The following is a 6,368-nucleotide window of genomic DNA, read 5'->3' as shown; positions in this document are numbered from 1 at the left end:
AAAAAAAAAAAAAAGAAAAAAGAAAAGTAAAAGACAAGTTTGAATTTATTCCATAAGGAAAATTATGAATACTTTTTAAATTCATGTTTTATTCTAAACACTGGTATTCTGATGTTGTGTCTTCTCATAATGTTTATACTCAAAGGAAATAGAAAGGAAATGCCTTTCCTTTGTATAATTTAAGGTAAAAAACAGTATAATTTAAAAGTAAATTTAAAAAGTATAATTTAAGGTAAATAGCATAAATATTTGAAAAACATGTAATATTATGCATAAGAATGTAGACTTTAAAATTCATTTTGTTGTATTTTAATAAATTGGGCCCAGAAAGACATAGTGATTAAAATCACAACTATGTTATGGTAACATTTAGGATGAGAATACCATGCCTGGAAAAGAATATGATTTAATTTAACCTTAACCACACAGTGACTTTTTACAGGGTTCAATTTTCATTAAATTTTTTAAATAAGATCTTGAGGATCTGGAAACTATTTAAGCAAATCAAATTAAATATTTTTTGGTACCAATAATGTATGATATACAATTTTCTACAAAAGAAGTATGATTTCTTGTTATTATAAAAATACGCTGATTCCACATAAAATGTATCAAAATTTACTCCAGTATTATATTAGACTTTGTTTTATATAATAAAGTACCATCATCAGAAAACTTAATATATTAAGTTTTCTGTACAAGAAAACTGTACAAGAAATTTTTCTGTACAAGAAATTTTGCATTCTTCTTCATGGAAATTGTTAAGAAAGCAAATTGCTCAATATCTACCATCTATCCATAACTGTAAATATTACAGAAATGATTTGTACTCACAACAATGCTACATATGTCTCTGTCTTCTGATCTTTGAATTATGCTTCTTAAAATATATTGCATCAGTCTTGAAGAATTATATGATGGCAAAGATCCTTGAAAGTGTATCTGATTCCTCCTGTTGGCTTCAGCTGGAAATGCATGAAAGTAATAGTAGATGGGTGAGTCTTATTATTCAACAACTACACAGTAGCAGAAACCACAAATTCCCTTCCAAATAAGTTCATTCTTAAATTCAAAGACCTTTTCTATCAAAACAGTCCTTAATATATGTGACTGGGTTCATGCTGCTGTAGGTTAAAATTATTTCCTCCATGGAAATAGAGAATGACATGACATTGTATATTTAGGATATTATCAGTGAGTTCCCCGGAATGACATCTAGTCACAAGAACCCTTGCTAAAAATCTCTTTCATGTCAAAATTAATGTTCAAATATTAATTATATGCTAGTCTCAGCTTTCTCTTTTAAGGAATAAATCTGGTTACTTAGTCGCATAGATCCCATCTTGCATTACAAGATTGTTGTTTTGAAGCTTAAGGGAAGAGTTTCAGTATCCTGTTTTAGCTTCAACATTCTGAGGAACAAATTATGAGTTCTTCACCTGGATTTCAGTTATTGATTTTCCCTGGTATTTTGGATTCAATTCTTTCTACAGTGAGACAACAATAGACTCATTTCCCTATGATATTTACCCTTGGCCATGCATTGGTTAGTATTACAGAGAAATGCTAAAGAGTATAATATCCAGCCAAAAAGTTCAACTTGGAGAGAAAAAGGCTGGAATTCTAAAGACTCCATTTGCCTTCCCTAAAGTCATGAAGAAAGGCAATGACAGCATCTTATAAATATTTCCCACTGCCATAGAACACTGATCCTGCATAGAGGTCTGGGTTTATAACTGAAATACCTCTATTTTAGGATAGAGCATCAAGCTTAACGACATAGTTCAACTGAACTGAATCATCATCGGATTTGTGACATCTTCTAGAGATGTCCAATCAAATCTGTCACTGGTACTTGTGCCTGCACCATTTTTTTGTAGTCTTCTTGATTTCCTATTTAATTATTTCAGTCTAAGAAAAAACAATTTACCTTCCCTAACTAAATCAGCCCGGGCTGGCATTTAGAAACTCATTCCAAATGATCTCTTTAAAGAGACCAATGTCATACAGTTTGTAACAAGTTCTTTTTTGTTTCATTCTCTCCCCTTCTATTCCCTTTGGTTTCACTGTATCTACTCCAAAATGCAGTAGTGCTTAGAAAAAATACATCTGGATTATACAGCAGGTCATCCAATTAGAATAATAGATAGCTCACTCACTAAAACATTTACCCAACTGAAGGATGCATCTAATCAGCAGGTCTTTCAATAACACATGCTGCACTGTGCTAGGGGTTACAAGTTCACAGATAAAACGTGTTCTATTAAAAGAAGTATATATTTTGGAGGACAGTTTTGCCTGAAACATATATATGTATTTGGTCCTTTGAATTAATATCTTCTTAAAATACAAAATGCCTTATTTTGTGTCTAGCATATTTTAATCAGCATGTTTATACACTCCATCTGTGTTGTATGTGTAGCTGAGGTTTGCTGATTTTCAGTGCAATAGATGGTTTCATGAAATGATTATATCACAATCATTTATCCATTTCATTCTTGATAGCCATTTATGCTACTTACAGGTTTTAGCAATTTTAAATAACACTGCTATGAATATTTTGTGACAAGTCTTGTTGCACATGTGTACCCACATATGTTGGAAGCAGAGAGGAATTTCAAAATCCTGGAAAATATCTACCTTTAAAGTTAACAGATTATATCAAATGGTTTTCCAAAGTGTTTATACAAAAATTTACTTCCATCAGCAGTGTATGAGAGATACTGTTGCTTTATTTAAAATTTTTTTTTCCATATTAAAGTTTCTTTTTAGTTTCTTATTTATTTTTTTGGTGAGGTATAGTTGTTTTACAATGTTGTGTTAGTTTCTACTGTACAGCAAAGTGAAGTCGAGTTCCCTGTGCCATACAGCAGGTTCTTATTAGTTATCTATTTTATACATATTAGGGTATATATGTCAATCTCAATCTCCCAGTTCATCCCACCCCCCCCCGCTTTCCCCCCTTGGTGTCCATGCGTTTGTTCTCTACATCTGTTTCTCTATTTCTGCCTTGCAAACCAGTTCATCTGTACCAGTTTTCTAGATTCTACATATATGCATTAATATACGATATTTGCTTTTCTCTTTCTGACTTCATTCTGTATGAAAGTCTCTAGGTCCATCCACGTCTCTACAAATCACCCAATTTTGTTCCTTTTTATGGCTGAGTAATATTCCATTGTATATATATGTACCACATCTTCTTTATCCGTCTGTCAATGGGCATTTATGTTGCTTCCATGACCTGGCTATTGTAAATAGTGCTGCAATGAACATTGGGGTGCATACTGTTGCTTTAAATTCTTGTAAAAACTTGGTATTGCCAATCTTTATAGCCCTTCAGGAGGGTGTTTAGTGGTATGCTGTAGTTGCATTCTCCAATGATTAATGAGATTGCACACTTCTTGTATTTTCATTGGCCATTTTGATATATCGTGTTTTGTGAAGTGCCTGTTCAAGTCTCTTGCCCATTTTCTTTTGGATTCTGTGTTTCTCTATATTCTGGATATGAGTCTTTTCTAGATTACATGGACTGCAAATGTTTTCATTAATTTTCCTTTCTCTCTTTATGGTAACTTCCGATACATAATTTTAACTTAGTCCAATTTCTCAATCATTTTTATTATTAATGCTTTTAGGAGTCCTGTTTAAAAATATTTCTCTACCCAAGATCATAAAAGTGCTCTTTTATGTTTTCCAAAATCTTTCATGTTTGTGCCTCCCAAAGTCTGTAGTGCACCAGCAATTGAAGAAAGGTCAAGTTATTTTTTTTCCCCATAGGGATATCCACTTGGCATTGTCCCATTTTTTTGAAATGAAAATCTTTCCCCACCGGTCTACAGCACCACCCTTGTACCATATAAAATTGTATATATGTTCATGAGGCTGCTCTGATATAGCTGTTCTGTTTCATTGATTTATTTATCTTAGCCAGTACTTTCGTAATTATTCTTGCTTTATAATTAAGCATATATATCTGATAAGAGAATACCCTTTGCATTTCCAAACCAGTATCAGTTTACCAATGTTCACATAATAATAACCTGCTGGCATTTTTACTGGGATTACATTGAATATACAAATCAATTTGAGGGAATGTAAAAACATCTTTAAATTATTAAATCTCTTCATTCTTGGACATGGTATACTTAACAATATTTCTAATGCTGTGAGAACTTTTCACAGGATTTATTGCAATGTATTTAAAATACTTCGATGCTATTGCAAAGGCTATATATACATGCATATAATTTTACTTCTACTTTTTGACACAGTATCCAACAACCTTGTCAAATTTGCACATTAATTATAATAATGAATATGTGTATTCTCCTTTTCCATTCTTTTACCTTTTAAAAAATTGCCTTATTGCACTGGCTATGATTTCAGGTATAATGCATAATAGAAGTGTTAAGAGAGGATATCTTTGTTTTAGCCTTAATCTTGGAGAGAAAGTATTCAGTAGTTCACTATCAAATACAAAGTTTCCTTGATGTTTTCTGTGCCTACCCATGATCAAATTAAGGAAGTTTCTTCTGGTCCTAATTTTTTTTTTAATCATATATAGATGTTTAATTTTACCAAATATTTTCTGTACTAATTTAGTAGAGTATATATTTGTCCTTTATTTTGTTAATATGAAAAATTAAATTGGTTATTAAAGGTTAAGCCCACCTTTCCTTCCTGGAATAAACCTAATTTGATCATGACATGTCATCCTTTTTATATAATACTGAATTGGATATGCTTTTATTTTGCTTATAATTTTTGAATCTATGTTTAAAGTAAAGTTGATCTACATTTTACCTTCCTTGTAATGTCATTGTTGGGTTTAGTTTCAAAGAGTATCCTTACCTCATAAAAAGATATGAAAAGATCTCTATGTCATGGGAGTGTTATTTCTTTCTTAACCATTTAGTAGAACTGGTGAAACCAAGAAGGACTGTAGTTTTATTTGTTGAAAAAAATTATATATTCAATCACTTTAAAATTATAAGATTAAGTAGATTTACCATTTTTCTTTTTTTGCTGTGTCTGGTTTATATGCATTGTTTTCTTGCCTAATATCTCTCTCTTCTCCTTTGTTTCTGTTTTCGTATATGATAGACGACTCGACTATTGCCCTTAGGTTTTTAACTTTCTCTTCTGCGCAACCCATCATTTTGCGTCTCTGGGCTTTCTTCTAGCTATATTCTCCTGACACTTCTTCCAATTCATTAACCGTTCTTCAACTGTAATGAACATGAAATTACATTAATCTATTTAGAACGTAATTTTAATTGTTTTATTTTTTAGTTCAATAGCTTCAATTTGTTTTCTAATGTATTTTCTGTATGTATGTATATAACTCACACACCTAATTCTTATACATGCTCTGCTAAAGATCTAATTTTGTGCTTTATTTCCTTAAATATATTAAGAATAGTGATTGCATAGTTTGTGTCTGACAACTCCATTAAATGGTTTCCCTGTGGATCCTTTTTTATCGTCTGTTTCCTTCTTCTCCTCCTCCTCCTCCTCTTCCTCCCCTTTCCCCACCCATTCCTCCCCTTTCCCCACCCCTTCCTCCTACCTCTTCCTCCCCTACCTCTTCCTCCTCCGCTCCTTCTCCTTCTTCTTCTTCCGTCCTTTCTTCCTTCCTTCCTTTCTTTATGGCTGCATTGGGTCTTCATTGCTGTGCGCGGGCTTTCTCTAGTTGCAGCGAGCGGGGGCTACTCTTTGGTGTGGTGGGCGGGCTTCTCATTGTGGTGGCTTCTCTTGTTTCAGAGCAAGGGCTCTAGGTGCACGGACTTCAGTAGTTGTGGCTCGTGGGCTCTAGAGTGGAGGTTCAGTAGTCGTGGGGCACAGGCTTAGCTGCTTTGCGGCATGTGGGATCTTCCTGGACCAGGGCTCGAACCCGTGTCCCCTGCATTGGCAGGCAGATTCTTAACCACTGCACCACCAGGGAAGTCCCTTTCCTCTTCTTCTAATTTTGTTTTTACTTTAAAATTTTTGTTCCTTCATGTGCCTGTATTGTTTTGATTTCACAAAATAAAGAAATAAATGGAAACCTAGGCAGATATTCTATTCCAGTAAAGAAAGTTTATACTTGCTCCTGGCAAGTGAGCAGGGACACAGCAATTCAAAGCACCTTGATCTAATGTCAGGATTGAGAAGGTATACTGAAATAGCTTTAAATGCCAATCTCTCCCACATTTACCCTTACTTAAAATATATGGGAATTCACCAGTATTATTCTTCTTTGATGCTCTGTGAATACCAAGTTCTGTCTCTGAGTCATAGGAGGTTGTAGAAACTCTTGTTCTTATTCTGGTTTTGAGATGTATCTTCAGAAATCAGCCCCCTCAAATATGAGGCTTACCTCCCTG

The 6,368-nt window shown here is 33.5% G+C and overlaps 1 long non-coding RNA gene across 1 annotated transcript; it reads right to left on the bottom strand.

Annotated features, from left to right (window-relative positions):
- Window positions 1-293: 293 nt before the first annotated feature.
- On the bottom strand, window positions 294-5,647 carry LOC112415720 (uncharacterized). The gene is made up of 2 exons (XR_003006363.1): window positions 5,588-5,647; window positions 294-965 (listed from the first exon to the last, which is right to left on the bottom strand). It is a non-coding gene; the product is annotated as an uncharacterized LOC112415720 (long non-coding RNA).
- Between the last annotated feature and the right edge of the window lie 721 nt (window positions 5,648-6,368).

This window comes from Neophocaena asiaeorientalis, unplaced genomic scaffold (genome assembly GCF_003031525.2).
Source record: "Neophocaena asiaeorientalis asiaeorientalis breed wild unplaced genomic scaffold, Neophocaena_asiaeorientalis_V1.1 scaffold314, whole genome shotgun sequence".
NCBI classification, from domain to species: Eukaryota; Metazoa; Chordata; class Mammalia; order Artiodactyla; family Phocoenidae; genus Neophocaena; species Neophocaena asiaeorientalis.
Note: the sequence above shows the minus strand (reverse complement) of the source record. Positions and strands in the feature narration are given on the sequence as shown.